This window comes from Furipterus horrens, unplaced genomic scaffold, assembly GCF_987537825.1.
Source record: "Furipterus horrens unplaced genomic scaffold, mFurHor1.1.pri manual_scaffold_19, whole genome shotgun sequence".
Taxonomy (NCBI): domain Eukaryota; kingdom Metazoa; phylum Chordata; class Mammalia; order Chiroptera; family Furipteridae; genus Furipterus; species Furipterus horrens.
In genome coordinates, this window is record NW_028327189.1 from 3,179,812 (window position 1) to 3,196,788 (window position 16,977).

A 16,977-nucleotide genomic window follows, 5' to 3' on the forward strand; every position below is an offset into this window, starting at 1 on the left:
AGCTGATTCTTTTCCTGCCCAGGCACAGGAGGCTGGGAATGCTCAAGTGAGCTCTTTGAAGCCTTATAAAAATAGCATCTTTCTTTTTCCTTGACAATTAATTATTCTCATAACGGTAGGAAGTAGAGTTCTTCAAACATATGAGCAAGTATTCTCTACTTTTCTTTCTTTCTTTCTTTTTTTTTTTTTGTTAGTCATGAAAACAGGAATTTTAATTATTTCTCTGTTAAGAAAGAGATTATTTGTGCAAGTGGCCTCTCTCCGAACATTGTGTTCCAAGTTCTATGCAGTAAGGCCTTTGAGCAAAACATCCTTGTTAGAAAGCATTGTTGTTCCATAATGTTTGTTTCCTGCAAAGAATGGATAGAGAGAAGGGGTTAGCATCACTCCCCATGCCTGAGAGATGAAGAAATTGCCCTATCTGCTGTGCAGCAGAGAAGGTGCCACACCCAGAGGACAGAGAACCTGCTTGGACCTACTACTTGGGTAGACGTTCATCTGGGAGAGTGGAGAGAGCAAGAAAGGGATGGCGGGACCCACTTGGGACACTGAAAGGCAGTCACGTGGCTGGAGCCAGGCCATGGAGAGTCATGGATGCTGGGAATTTGGAATGGGGCCAGGGAGGGACAAGGGTCCAAAGGGGAAAACGTGGGAGTTGGCATTCTTGCTGGGAGGTCCAGCAGGCTGCAGGGAGGAGCTGCAGGTGGTGAAGTCTTTGCAGCCAGCACCTGTAGTACAGTTGACTGGGGACACTTGCCTGGGTGATGGGCTAGTGAGGTGTTCCGCTTGCTGTGTGGCAGGGTTGACAGCAGAGAAGGATGATTTTGTCTTCTGCTGACCTCGCATCAGCCTGTGCCAAGGGGTTCCCACCTTCCCTGGGGCCCTACTGGCCTCCCACCATCATGTCCCACGTGTACCTTGCTGAACCACAAAAACTGATAACGGCTCTGAGATCAACATCACAGGGTTATCTGTGGACCATGATGCGGATGGCTAGCCCACCCATAAGTGACTTGGATGGCCTTAGAAAGTCTGGCATCATATAGAGTCCTGTTATTGCCCCAGACAGCATATATTATCCAGTTCTGGGGGGGTGATGGATGCTGAGAAAGTGGTCACTGTGGTGTGCACATGTGTAGAGGCATGTGCACGGGAACAGCGGCATGGCTCCAGCCACCCGCCGTTTTCTGGGTGCTTGGCTTTCTCTGAAGGTGGCTTTGGTGCACGAGAGCCCTCAGGTCTTTCTGTCGAGCCCCTGTGCATTATCTACTTGGGCCCAGTGCATCTGCATTCCCATGGGATACAGCGCCCCAGGTGGGCTTCCTCTGAGCCTTGCTCCATTGGTCAAACTGCAGTTAGCCCTTGCATTGGCTGAGGGACCCCCGGACTTCTGCCCTTCTAGGGGAGCCTTGGAAGTCCCACCCCCACACTCACTGTCTTGTCCTTCCCTCCCCTCCTGCCAGCTCTGCGCCGTGGTGGGAAAGCGCCCTTTCAGCTTCTCACTCTCCTGATAGCAGGGCCTGTAGATCTGTGTTGCACTGGGACCAAGGCCAAGCTGTGAGGCCCTGCTTGGGTAGCCTGCATGTTGCTTGGCAGGAAGGGAAGTGCACCAATGGGCAAGGTGAGAGGTCAGCTTGGGTTACTACTCCCTGCAGTGTGGCTTCCCAAGAGCCTGTGACAGCGAGGGCTGAGCTCTCGCTGGGCCCTACACAGCCCCACTCTTGCTGCTGACATTTCATAGCTGCAGGCAGTCAGTGTTGCACTGTAGCAGTGACGCCACACGGATGCCAGCCGGAACCCTGGATTTGAGTCTGTCTCATGACAGCACAGTCTGTCTTCCTTGTCCTTTTTAAACAAACAAGCAGCATTCTGTTTTCTTCTCTCCTGTATCAATTAACATCCCTTGTAGTGAATCTGGAACTGCACGTACAGGCAGACCGCCTGACTCTAGTCCTACTCACCCTCCTCAGATGTCTTCTGTTTCCGCCTGAAGTCAGCTTTCCTCACCCCCTCTGAAGACACATTATCCACAAGAGCCTGGATCCTGTTCTTTCTGGGTGCCTCAGACAGGAGTCAGAGGTGTACGCTTCCCTGTCTTCCTTGCGATAGACTGCTGACATAGGAGCAGAACTTTCCCCCTTGATGATGGGTCTAACCTGGGTCACTCTCTGCAATAGGAACTGCTTGAGGTTCGGGTTATAGGTTTTCTTTATTATGCTACCCCCACTCAAGAGCTTCCAAACATTAGCCAATCAGCTTGAGTAGGGAAGTGCCTTGAGTGAGAAACCTTTGTGAAAAGCAAGTTCTTCTTCCCAGGCACACACGATCCACCATCTAGCGGACCGTGTGTTTAAGATCATGTAAAATGTCACTGGAGAGCAGAGGCTTAAGGATGCAATGTGAGATTCTAAGAGAGGCATCAGTGGAGAAAACAACAGAAAAGGCGGTTTAGGACCCAGGAGACTCGGGCTCCCAGTGCTCACACACACAGGGCCCTATCACCTGCTATCCAAGAGCTGTGGCTTCTGGTAGACATGGGCTTCCCTTTGAGCCAAGCCAGGCATCACCTGAGCACCTGGATGGCTCAGGTCCCATCAGAGAAGGCCCCTCAAAGAAAAACCCAGGTGAATTTGGAAGCCCTTTGTTATTCCAGCCGTCAACTGTTGCAACAACTCCAATCCCTTGCTGCAGCAAGATGACTGTGCAAACACTTTGGTGGCATTGGACTCTTTCGTTTCCATGAGAAAGTCAAATAGTACTAATGAGAGATGCAGGGTGGGGCCAAAGCAGGCTTAAAGTTGTTTGTATGGAAAATAACACAATGATCAATAAACAATAATATGAGAACAAACTCTGTGCTTTGCATACTCACAATGGTAAGCCTTTTGTAGCTTGACCCCACCTGGTATTTATACAGGGCTTACTCCACACCAGTTCAGATCAGAGGACAATGAGGTTGATATTAAAATACCTGTTTTACAGGTGAGTAAGATGAGGCCCTCAGAGGGGAATTAATTACCAAGGTCATCATAGGGTGAGGACATGGCAGAGCTTAAACTCAAACCCAGCCTCTGTGTCCCTCCCACCGTCCTCACTGTGGGTTGTACAAAGGGGTCAAAAGCAACCCCTGGGGAGCATTATCCGTCAAACACGGATTAGGATTCAAAAAGAGATACAAAACTCAACACCTCTCGTTTTAAAGAGACTGGAGAAATGTAAACGATGCCTAAAATATTTTCATGGCTGCCTCGGGAGTACAACCTGATCCACAGAGAAATGCCTTCATGCCAGCAGGAGGCCGTTTGGACTCAACCCAAACTGAGCCCATGACTCATTCTGTCTCTCACTCGCCTTGTGGCTTCCTTAGGTCTTTCCGGAGACTTGAGTGCCTCCTGCGTGTGTGTGAGTTTGCTCGTGACTGGGGGACTTGGAGCTGGATCTGTGCTGTCTATCTCAGGACCTGCAGCGGTGACGTCTTGGACTCCTGCTGCCATGTTTTCTCCATGAGGGGAGGGGGCCCTCCTTTGCAGAGACTGACTCTGCCTTCTGGAACACCAGATCTTACTTCTCCTGTAGTGCAGTGTGAGAGAGAGGTGGGGCTTATCCAAGTCTCGGCAGCTTCGCTGGCAGTGATCAGGTGATAGTACTGTGTACAACTTCACATCCTCTGTCCCCTTTTCACTGGGTTCCTTGCGATCCATGTTCTCTTCTATAGTGCTAACCTGAGGCTCCAGTTGCTCAGCTCCCACTAGCTGTGCAAATAAATAAGTAAATAAATAAATAAATGAATACATACATACATAAAATATTCTATTTTTATACATATATTTTATCGTTAAATAGGATGTTCAAGACATTATATAAAGCTATGCAAAGGTCTACAATGTCCTACTATACTTTCACTTACAATTCTGATGTTTGTTTTGGAAGGTTGTTTCTTGCAGAAAGGACATGTTCTGTGCCAATGGTGTTAGAATCAGATCTGTGATGAGGTCATTTTTTCTTGCTCGTTTTCTTTTTGGTCACTGAATGACCATCACTGCTTTCTTCTAATAAATTGGCAAGCATGTTTCTTCTTAAGAACCCATGAGAAACGGGTAACTCTTTTAAATTAGAAATTTCTGAAAGTAGATATTCACATCACACTTTTAAATGTGACAAGGATTTATGGTACTCTAAGAAATAATTCAAAGAGGGAAGATGGCGGAGGAGTGAGGAGAGCCTGAGGTTTCAGGCTCCCGAGACCCTTCTGCAGTTTGGGCTAACTGCAGACAGAACACCTAAGTGAGCAGCTGGACACTGGCAGGAGTCGAGCCAAGGCCCTGCTGGATTACAGAAAATCCATCTGGGGACAACCTATTTAGGGAGGATAGTGGAGAAAAAGGGGACGAAACGGGATTCCTGACTGGGGCGGCTGCCGGAGCTGCGGCTGGAAGGACACAAAAGATTTTTGGGGACCACAGGCTGCCCCGGGAGAGGAGTTGGGAGGAGAGCGGATCTCTGCCCGCTGGCAGAGACCGGACTCGACCAAGCGGCATTGGCGCTGAAGGACAGGAGACAGCGTGCTGCCAGGCAAGTGAGAACATAATTCTCCTTTATATTTTTCTCTAGTGGATGGTGGAGAGGGGAGGAAAGTTTGGGGGTGGTAGGCCATTCTTGAGGAGCGCAGGCGCAGTGGTGCGCTCATCCACCCCCCAACCCTCCCCTTGGGTCGTGGGGGCGCACATAGGGAAGTGCCCTCATTCACTGGCCCAGGTGCGCAGGGCTGTGCGTCCAGGTGCCCCTCGGACACACGCCAACAGACATAAAATCAGTGACCCAACGGGCGCAGGGAGGGCCCACTGGACACGCAGAAGACTGTGCGCAATCGCCCCTGGCCAGTCCAGTGGGCGCCAGGCCGAAGTACCAGGCCGGAATCCGGAGCGCAGAGCATTTACCCAGGCTCCGCGCGTGCCCGCTCAGGAGGTGCGGGAACGATGGGCAGCAGGACTCACAGACACTCACTTCTACTGAGCACAAGTGTCTGCAGCCCTGCCCTAAGAGGCGAAAGACCAACGCCCAGAACACTGCGCTGCAGGCCTGAGGCTAGCTCCCCAGCTGCTTGTGTGCACACCTGCACTCGAGCCAAAAAACACCTCAAGGGCTTTCCCGAGCGCAGTGCCGCCAGCTTTCTAGGAGCGCGGCACGACAGGCCCGAGCTTAGTTCCCCGGACACCTTGGGCGCGCACCGGTGCTCGAGCCAAAAAAACACCTGGAGGGCTTTCCTGGAGCTTGGCGCGGCCTGCTTTCTGGGAGCGTGGCGCAGCAGGCCTGAGCTTAGTTCCCCAGCTGCCTTGGGCTCGCATTGATGCCTGAGTGAAAAAAAACAAAACAAAACACCTTGCCAGCTTCCCCAAATTGCGGCGTGGCCTGCTTTCCTGGAGCGCGGCGTGGCAGACCTGAGGTGGGCTCTTGGCTGCCTTGCATTGAGCCTTGCCAGCCACCTCGCGCACACCACTGCTGCAAGGAATAGGAACCTCTGACCCATCACATTAGACCAGCTGTGGACGCAGAAAAAGAAGACGACACAAGAAGGCTGAACTGACATCTCCACAAAAGAATTCGAGATAAAGTGGATAGAGTGACTCTCAATCAACAACCCAGAAGGAATATCCTAACAACAACAACAAAAAAATCTGAACTATAACCAGACAGCATAAACAAACGATATAAAAGGTACCCCAAGAACATCAGGCTCAGGAGACCAAAGAGACTGCACCACTGAATCCCCCAGATCTACCATAAAGAATCTCATATCACAAAGGTGGGAAGGCAAAGCAGACAAATCCAAATAACAAAAACAAACAAGAAGAATCCAACATGGTAAGACGCAGAAACAACCTCTCAGTGAAAAGAAAAGAGGAATCCCCAGAAAGAGAGGTAGATCTGCTTGCCCCTATCGCAGAAAGGTTTAAAGTACAAACACAGAGACAAGTGAGTGAGTGCAAGGTTCGGACAGCGCGAGCAGGAAAGGGAGTGCAAGAGCAGAGTGAAAAAGGGCAAAAGGGCAAAAGACTTGCCTGTGCTCTCAAGGGGAGTCGCAGGGCCCACCAGCCCAGTCGCTGGGCCCGCCGAGCCCAGCACAGCCGCCACAGCCCACCCCAGAGGGGCAGCTGCAGACCAGCTCCCTGGCCAGGATCTCCCTGGAAACTGCTGCTTGCAGTAGGTGCTGGGACCAGGGAAATCCCAGAGAAAGACAATATGAAGGTTTCCTTGAAGCAGCCGGGAGGTGCGGGAGGACAGCGAGCGGCCCAGACTGTGGGAAGCTGTGTGAACTGAGTCCGGGTGGGGAACCCCTGGACTGGCAGGTCTGAGCTGGGGGCCCCATGCCGCGGGTGCACACATCGCGGCACCAGCTAGGGACAGACACAGCCCTGCGCTGTGGCTTGGAGCATAGAGACTTCTTGGGAGGAGGAGCAAAGACAGGACCCAAGGCTGGGCGGGGACTAGAAAGATGCGCACTGGCTTGCCAACAGAACAGCGTTGCGAGAGAAGCCTGAGGAATGCTGGACGGCGCCACAGGACAAGTGGGGAGAGAACCAACTCTGCTCTGTGGCCCACAGAAGATAGTTACAACAGGCCCCTGAGGGAGAGGAAAGCAGCCGCAGAAACCAGCCAGAGCTCCTCACAGCCAGCCAACCAGGAAAAAATTTGAAACACATGGAATTTTGAAAAAGTGTGGATCCAGAAAAAGAAGACTGCTCACAAAGGCTGAACTGAGTAAAAACTTTCTTTTAAATTTCAATTTAAAACCTTTTATATAAAATTTTTCTTTCTTTTTCTCTTCAAACTATCTCTTCAATCTGTTTCATACCGTCTCTCCCCCCAATCCTTCATTTTTAATTTTTCTTTGTTTGTTTTGTTTAGCCTCCCTTTCACACTAAATATATAGCATATAACTACTATATAAAACTAACGCTATACACTACCACTTTCTACTTTATCCTGCATTCTTCCCTCTCTCCTCTTTTTATTATTAACATGTAATGTAAATATTACTTACTGTCTTGCAGTCTTAACACTACTTGCTACTATTATCACTCTATCATCCCTCCTCTCAAATATCATTTTTTCTTCATTTAAAACAACTCTTATTCATCTCTTCTATACTAGGATAGCCCTAACCTCTTTACATTTATATTAATAATGGCTCATTTGATGCCAATAGCGGGATACAGAATGGGGGATATTTCTAAGGGTGTGGGTTTCTTGCCTACACTGTGTGTTTATGTTTTAACAGCATCACCACAAAAGAACTCAAGATGAGGCGGGCAGAGTGACTCTGAATCCACTAGCCAGAGGGAAGGTCCCACCAAAGAGCATCTGAAAAATAACCAGACAGCATAAACAAGCGACGTAAAGCGTACCCCAAGAACATCAGGCTCAGGAGATCAAAGAGACCGCACCACTGAGAACCCCAGATCTCCTATAAAGAATCTCATACCAGAAAGGAGGGAAATCAAAGCAGACAAATGCAAAAAACAAAAGCAAACAAGAAGAATCCAACATGGTAAGATGCAGAACCAACCTCGCAATGAAAGGGGAAGAGGAATCCCCAGAAAGAGAGGTAGATGGAAGAGACAGAACCCAAATGTCAGACATGGAATTCCAAAGAATGGTGGTGAAGAAGCTCAATGTACTCGAAAACCTCAAAAATAACTACAATAACCTCCAAGAAAGCTACCAGTAACTCCAAGAAAATGACAAGAAACTTGCGGAGAACCACACCAGCATAAAAAAGACACAGAAACTATTAATAAGAACCAGGAAGAAATAAAGAATACAGTGTCAGAACTAAAAAACACAGAATCAAAAGCAGGCTAAACGAAGCAGGGGATCAGATTAGTAAGTTGGAGGACAATGTAGAAAAAAATTCCCAGACAACAAAATGAAAAGAGATTGAAAAAGTATGAAGAAAGTCTAAGAAAATTACAGGATAACATGAGACAAAATAATATCTGGATCATTGGCATAAAAAAGGGAGAAGAAGAAGAACAAGGAATACAGAAGCTGATAGGAGAAGTTATGACATAAAACGTCCCTAACCTGATGAGAGAAAAAGTCATGCAAGTCCAAGAAGCACAGAGAGTCCCAATAAAGAGGAACCCTAAAAGGTTCTCTCCACGGCACATCATAATTAAAATGACAACATTCAAAGACAAAGAGAGAATCCTAAAAGCAGCAAGGGAAAAAAAGCAAATAACATACAAGGGAGTTCTGACAAGGCTATTGACTGATTTCTCAGCAGAAACACTAAAAGCCAGTTGGCAATGGTCAAAAATATTTCAGGCAATGGATAGCAAAGGCCTACAACCAAGAATACTCTACCCAGCAAGGCTCTCGTTCAAAACGGAAGGTGAAGGAAGGAGTTTCTCAGACAAAGAAAAATTAAAAGAATACATCTCCACCAAATCAGCACCGCAAGAAATGCTAAAGGGAATGCTTTAAGCAAAAAAGGAAAAAAAAAAAAAGAGTGAAGGGGAGGAACACAGGTACAAAGGGAAATGAATAAATATACGTCAATAATAACCTTAAATGTAAATGGATTAAATGTTCCAATTAAAAGACATAGAGTAGTGGAATGGATAAGAAAACAGGACCCACGTATTTGCTGTCTACAGAAACACACTTCAAAACCAAAGATTTACACAGACTGAGAGTGAAGGGATGGGGAAAAATATCCCAAGCAAACATACACGAAAAAAAAAAAAAAGCTGCGGTAGCAATAATCATATCAGACAAAACAGATGTCAAAGCAAGGGCAATAAGAAGAGACAAAGAAGGACATCTCATAATACATAAAAGAACATCCATCAAGAAGATGTAACTCTGATAAACATATATGTACCCAATATAATAGCACCTAAATAAGTAAATACTAGAAGACCACAAGAAGGATATGAACAGCAATACACTCAGAGCGGGGGACTTTAAAACTCCATTATCAACAACAGACAGATCTTCGAAGCCAAGAAACACCAAGGACATACAGGCATTAAACAACACACTAAGCCACATGGACTTAACTGATATATTTATAACCTTTCGCCCCCCAAAAAGCAAAATATATATTCTTTTCAAATGCACATGATACATTTTCAATTATAGACCACATGCCAGGACACAAAACAAGCCTCAACAAATTCAAGAAAACTGAAATTATATCAAGCATCTTTTCAGACCACAATGCCTTGAAACTAGAAATCAACCTCAAAGAAGAAAATTAAAGACATCCAAACTCATGGACAATGAATAACATGCTATTAAATAATGAATGGGTTAACAATTACATCAAAGAAGAAGCCAAGAAGTTTCTGAAAACATGATAACAAACGCACAACAGCTCAAAAACCTATCGGACATACTCAGCCCAAGCTAAATATAGTAAACAAAAAGGTTCTGGACGAATATGATGTGCCTGGCACACTATCCTCCAAAGAAGCTCCTCTTTTTCTTTCCCTAAATGGGGACGTTGAAAAATTAATACCTGCCTTTTGTTATCTAGTGGGTATGGATTGAATGATACCTTCTAGCCCTGTTCCCAAATCTGTTGCCCCCAGGATACAACAAGGATGCCAGCCTGTTAAACGAAGCACGCCGTTGTCTGGGGACAGCCAGCTGACCTGGAGTCTTCAACATCCTTCCCTATGTGGGAAGGCCACCCTCCCTTCCACACCCCCACTCTTATTAGAAATTTCTGGACCCAAGGGTAGGTAGGACGATGACCGCACCCAGCTTGAAGCAGCTAGAAGAGCAGGAGACCATCGCCCACTGTCCTCTATAAGATAACAAAGGGTCTAAAGTCTGGTGGGGTGGGGGGAATGTTACCTTTTTTATTGTTATAAAAAATATCAGTTAATGAAGTAACTCTAAAATAATGGTAACATAGGAAAGGGAGAAACCGAAGAGATTGCATATATGACCCATGGACATAAACTGGGGAAAAGAGAGATTGCTGAGGGAGGGGGGTGCTGGGAGGAGAGGGAGCAAAGGCGGAAAAGTGGAACTATTGTGACAATATAATCTATAAAATGTAATAAAAATAATAAGTAAATAAATAAAAACCTATGGGAAAGAGCAAAAGGAGCCCTGAGAAGAAAATTTATAGCAATACAGACATATCTGATGAGGACAGAAGAATCTCAAATAAAAAATCTAATCCTAAAGCTACAAGAATTAGAACAACAACAACAAACATAGCCTAGGGCAAAAAGAAGGAAGAAAATCATCGAGATCAGAGCAAATTAAATGACACAGAGACTAAAAAGCAATTCAAAAGATCAACAAAACTAGGAGCTGGTTCTTTGAAGAAATAAACAAAATCAACAAGCCTTTAGCAAGGCTCATCAAGAGAAAAAGAGAGAAGACCCAAATAAACAAAATCAGAAATGAAAGAGGAGAAATCATGACTGATACCAGAGAAATAAAAGCGACTCTAAGAACTTTCTACGAACAACCGTATGGCAAAAAGTTTGACAACCTAGTAGAAATGAACAAATTTCTAGACACATAACCTTCCAAAACTGAATCAAGAAGAAGGAGAAAGTCTCGATAGTCCAATAACAAAGAAGGAAATCAAAACCGTAATAAAAAATCGCCCGCCAACAACATCTCTGGACCGGATAGCTTCAAGGTTGAATTTTACAAAACATTTAGGGAAGAACTGACTCCTACCTTCCTCGAACTATTCCAAAAACTCCAAGAAGAGGGTAAAATTCCAAACTCTTTCTATGAAGCCAGAGTTACCTCAATTCCAAAACCAGGTCAAGACACGACAAAGAAAGAAAACTACAGACCGATATCACCGATGAACATAGATGCTAAAATCCTCAACCAAATAATGGCAAACAGGATCCAGCAATACATTAAGAACATCATACACCACGATCGAGTGGGATTCATCCCAGGAATGCAAGCAATGTTCAATATTTGCATATCAATAAGTATAATACATCACCTAAACAAAATGAAAGACAAATATCACATGATCACATCAATAGATGCAGAAAAAGCATTTCATAAAATATGACACCCATTTATGATGAAAACACTCAGCACAATGGGAATAGAGGGAGCATACCTCAATATCATTAAGGCTATAGATGAGAAACCTGAGGCCAACATCATACTTAATGGACAAAAACTGAAAGACTTCCCCCTGAATCAGGAACAAGACAAGGATGTACTCTCTCCATTCGTATTCAAAATAGGATTGGAAGTCCTAGCCACAGCAACCAGACAAGAGAGAGAAATAAAAGGCATCCAAATTGGGAAAGAAGAAGTAAAACTACCATTATATGCAGATGACATGATAGTATACCTAGAAAACCCTATAAACTCCACTAAAGACTACTCGACATAATAAGTGAATTTGGCAAAATAACAGGGTACAAAATGAATATATAGAAATCTAAGGCATTTCTGTACACCAACGATAAAATACCGGAGACAGAGACATAAAAGATAATACCATTTTCTACAGCAACAAGCAAAACAAACTATCTAGGAATAAACTCAACCAAAGAGATAAAAGACCTGTACTCTGAAAATTACATAACACTGAAGAAAGCAATTAAGGACGATACAAATAAATGGAAGCAAATGCCATGTTCTTGGATGGGAAGAATCAACATCATCAAAATGGTCATACTACTCAAAGCAATACGTGCGTAAGGACATATAGATCAATGGAACAGAATAGAGAGTCCACAAATAAACCCAGGCCTCTGTGGTCAACCAATATTAAATAAAGGAGGAAGGAACATAAAATGGAGTGAGCAGAGCCTCTTCAACAAATGGTGCTCAGAGAACTGGACAAGGACGTGCGAAAACTGAAACTAGACCACCAACTTACAACACACATGAGAATAACCTCAAGATGGATCAAAGACTTAATGTAAGCCGTGACACCATAAAAGTCCTAGAGAAAAACATAGGCAGGAAAATTTCAGATATCCCACATAACAATATTTTCACAGACACATCTCCTAAGGCAAGAGAAAGAAAGGAAAAAATAAACAAATGGGACTACATCAAACTAAAGAGTTTCTGTTGAGCAAAAGAAACCATCAGCAAGTGTTCTCTTTTAAAATCTCTGTTTATGTCCTCTTGCAGATCAGCTTCCCCATGACCTCCCTCAGCAGAAGCTCGTTTTTGAGCTACTACACAATTCTCGATGGCAGAGTGTATCCCTTTGATCAGATGGTGAAAACCCTCAGTTTCTTCTGCGATCATGCTCATGACCACTTGAATGGCCGTCACCTGGAATGTTCGAGTAAGTTTCACTGTCTCACTCATAATCACCTCGCGTAGTGCTACAGCAGTCATAGCGGCGACTACTTCCACTGTAAGTCATAGAGGGCCCTCGTGCTGGTGGTGCTCCACATGAGCTACCTGCAAAGACAATGAACAGATAATGAAATGCCAACCACAGTACAACATGGTTTGTATCATTATACTATGACTCTAGAAGAACACTAAATATTTGGGAATTATACACTTTTCTCCTCCAGTGTTGAGAAAACAGCAATTATGTTGAGTGAACCAAGAAAGTTGTCAGTTATTAAACCTAACTAGTTGACTTAAAGTAAGTATTCAGTCAGTCAGGTATGTATTGTGGAAACGGGCTGAATCTGGACTTCACCTCTTTCCCATGCTTTACACTGTAACACACTCCTTTTAGCTTAAAGTGTAAAAATATAAGTGAGCCAAAGAACACATACACAAAGCCCACGGCACAGACATAATATGGTGATGGCCAGAGGCAATTGTTGTCAGGGGTTAGGTGGAAGTGGACAACAGGGAGAAAAATGGGGCATGTATGATATTGTCCGCAGAATGTGAACATAAAAAAAAAAAAAAAAAAAAAACAACACTTAGTAAGGAAAATAGATGAGATTGACCTCACTTCTTAAAAGCAACCTTTTATAAGGCATTTACATGAAAATAAATGGGAGACCTTAAAACAAATGAAACAGCCATACTCCATATACATTTCCCTGGTTGGATGGAATAAAATTTGAGTAAACAACATTCAGGCTTACTAAATATAATTCTAGGCAATAACTGGTGTCTTACCATAATACTCATATGAATCTCTGTGTGAGCCTCCCCACTGATAATCATAACGATCTCTGTCACGACCACCACCATAGCCATCACAATCACTAAATTAAACACAAAGCAGTGTTAACTGTATCCAAGCTAAAATTTATAATAACTCTTTATAAACACAGAAAATATTTATAATATCTGCATCTTCGATGGAAATGCTCCTACTGGGAAACCGAATACACATCATCACAGCAATCCTTGGTGACTGGGGCAAGTGGATCATCTCCACTCAAATATCTTAAATAAACAAATTGAAAATTCTTATAAATGCACCTGCTGAGATCTAGTAAATATAGAGACAAGAGTATAAAGGATTTAAATGGTCAAAGCCTTTAACAGATGTTTCTCCATGAATGTACAGACAGCCAGAAGCATATGGGAAGGCGCTCAACACAATTTGTCATTGAAAAATGCAAATCTAAAGCTAAATCAGAAACTATTAACGTCTACTTCACTAGTAAGTAGGCTATACTTTAAAAATACTTCAGTTATTTATTTATAGAGAGAAGGGAAGGGAGGGAGAAAGACAGGCGGAGAAATATAAATGTATGGTCACCTCTTACATGTCCCCAAATGGGGATGTGGCCTGCAAACCGGGCAGGTGCCCTGGCTGGGAATGGAATTGGCAACCCTTTGGTTTGCAAGCCATCGCACAATCTACTGAGCTCACCAGTGAGGGCAGGGCTATACATTAGAAAAAAAAATATCAAGATTTCATAAGGATATAGATGATCACGGTCCTGTCCACCGATGAACAGAAGTTTGTTGAAATGTTGCAGATACTCTGAAAGATATTGGAGATCTCATAAAAATACTCAGATATATGATATGACTCAGGATTTCCACTTCAAACTATGTAGCCAAGATAATTGAAAGTGAGTTCTCAAATGCTTGCAGCAGTACTACGGTGGAAATAACCCAAACAGATGACCTGGGAAACAAACTGCGTTAATTTAACCATGCCTAAGATGAAATGCTTAGTCAGTCATAAAAGCTGTCATGTGCTGATCCATGCGGCATGGTGATACCTGAAGACGTTTATGCTAATCAAGACAAGCCAGACAGAAAAGGTCATATGTTGCTTGATCCATTAGTAGCATACATCGAGCATCGGTACATCTGCACAGAACACAGACTGGTGTTTCCCAGGGGCTGGTGTAGGGGAGAAAATGTTAGTGACTGCGAAGGGACAGATCATTTTATTTGGGGGGTGATAAAAATGTTTTCAAACTTGGCAGAGGTCATGCTGGTGGTACAGCACTCTAATTGTCCAACCTAAAATATTTTCGTTTATAATAGAAGAATTCCCCCTCAACAACTAAAATAGCAAATTTAAATAAACTCTTTGTGTATTTCGTTTTCCTTTACCTGTCATTAGTAGGGCAAGCATCAGCTCTTCGGGACATATAGTAATGTCTCTGGGAAGATATTGGACCTTTGCATGGAGCACGTCCATAATTGTCTCGCCCCCGGCGTACTGGTTCTTCAATGCAAAAAAAAAAAAAAAAAAATGCTTTTGTGAGTATGTCAAAACACAGAGTAATATTTCAGAGAAAAACTTCCAAACACAATCTTGGTCTTTTTGCCTAACTATTTTAAATGTAATTCCTCCAGGTCGCATTTTATGCTCGTTTTGTGTGAACTGTGAAGTGTTATTCTTGAAAGGTTTTTCTTCTGCAACCTTCAAAACCCAATACATTCTATACAGTATTTCAATTACCTACACTGCATACAATTTCTAAAAATTTGAAGTACATATAATTTCAACAACTACTTCTACATATCTGTTCATGACTACTCATGCCTGTCAAATCTCTTCTGTCTGCTTTTCCCCTTCTCCGTGTTTCATGGTCATACTCATCAACCTCCTGCCTAGATGCTGGAGAGCCTCTTCATCTTCCCTTCACACTTACTGCTTAAAGTACTCTCCCTGACAAAGGAATAATTCTGTTCAACAATCAAGCATTGTATTGTTACCACCATGGCCAAACAGTTTCCATTGCACCTGAGAAGACCACGATATTATGCCCAGCTATGATCCCCAGTTATTTTCAAGATGCAGTCCCCCACTTACCTTACGATTCTTAGGCTATATTTACAACTACTTTTGGCCCTGAGGATACACCTCTAATACTGTCAGAAATTTCCCTGTGCATATTAGTATTTTCACTGGGTTATACATACCAAATTCTTCACACATATTTAATAAGTTATCACCGAAACTTGTTTCTTACTGCTGCTTATTAGATGGGTTAGCTTAGTCTCCGTAATGATGGCAATATTAAGTGTACTGCATATCAGCAGTACTCTTTATGGGCTCATTTTAAATCTTTCCAAAGAGGAGATTTCCTCCCATAAATGATATTACCTCCCATGAAGGAAGAGGTACAGAAACAATATGTATCCACTTCAAAACATAAACTTCCTCCCATTAATAATAATATTTTTAGGTGCGAGTTCTTTTCTCAGTTATTATGGACTGGCACTTCACTTACTTTGTTTAGTACTAGCTGATCCACTGACTGAAATTGTAGGCGACTTGTGTATTTTGAAGACCAAGTAATATTTTACTTAGCTTCATCGATGTGCTAAGTGCTTTATTTATTTCTCAGTATTTTCATATTAAGCAGCATTATTTTAGACTTCAAGATATCTCTGCACCAATCTTAGTGCTCAACATGTGTCTGCCTTATAATTCACAACTTAGGAGCCCTTCCAGTATGTCTCAACATAAAATATCTCACTCCTTAAAACTTTCCAGGCTCCACTTAATTCCAATACAGCATCTAACCCGTATGGAGCTCTTTTCAGTAGCTGACAGAATACTTACTTTCTGTTCGTTAACACGTAATTACTTATTCAACATGATCCTTGGAAACAAAGAAAGTATCTTGCATGTATTTACATTAAACTCAGGACTTTCACACAACAAACCAATGCCCCTCGCACAAACATCATGGCTTTAAAACTGAGCTCTCTGATAACTTTTATATTATGGAAAGAGTGGCAATGCATCTTCAGAAGAAGAGGGACTGAAATTCCTGTGGGGAGCACACTCACGATCCAAACAAACAATGAACAGTAATTAATATGACATATTTCAGTCATCGCTTGTCTATTTGGCAAGGCTGTCAAAACACATGCCACACTGTGCTATCCATCGGGACCTTCACTCACTGGCATCAGAGATATTGTGAAAAATTTAATATTTAATCTGTCTGAAAAGGAAACCCCCTAACACAGGAAGTTAGCAGAAACTCCAAAAATCCAGAGGGAGTCTGCATCAAACAAGGACTTCAAGAGAAATGTATCCCCCACTGTGGTGTTAGCTATTGTATTGACTGCATCTCTGATTAGAAGCTGAAGAATATTTCCCAGCCATTAATTCATGCATATGTATGTGATCAGCGAACACATCCTTTCACATTCCATTTTACTTCCTGAATAAACAGTAAAGCATTCATCTTAAAATACCTCTTTTTAATTGATATGAAACAGCTGTAGTGGTATTATAGGGCATTTACCTCTTCTTCTCAGCGCAGGAGTGTTCTGCCTGGGAGCAGCAGAGGCAGATCTTTTAGGAGGAGGGTCTCCACTTCTTGCTGACGCACTCCGTTTAAACAGAAAGGGCTCTCTGGAAGAACCCATCTTGAGGTTGTGAGCATACCCACCATCATCTGTGTTTCAAAAACAATAATTTCGTTAAGCAGAATCAACATTTGTGAACTGGTCAAGTTTTGCTTATTGCTTATAAGTCTTTAGTAAACAGGGTCACATTCTTAAGCGCTAATTTTAGGTACACTGAAAAGCCGTTTCCTTATATGA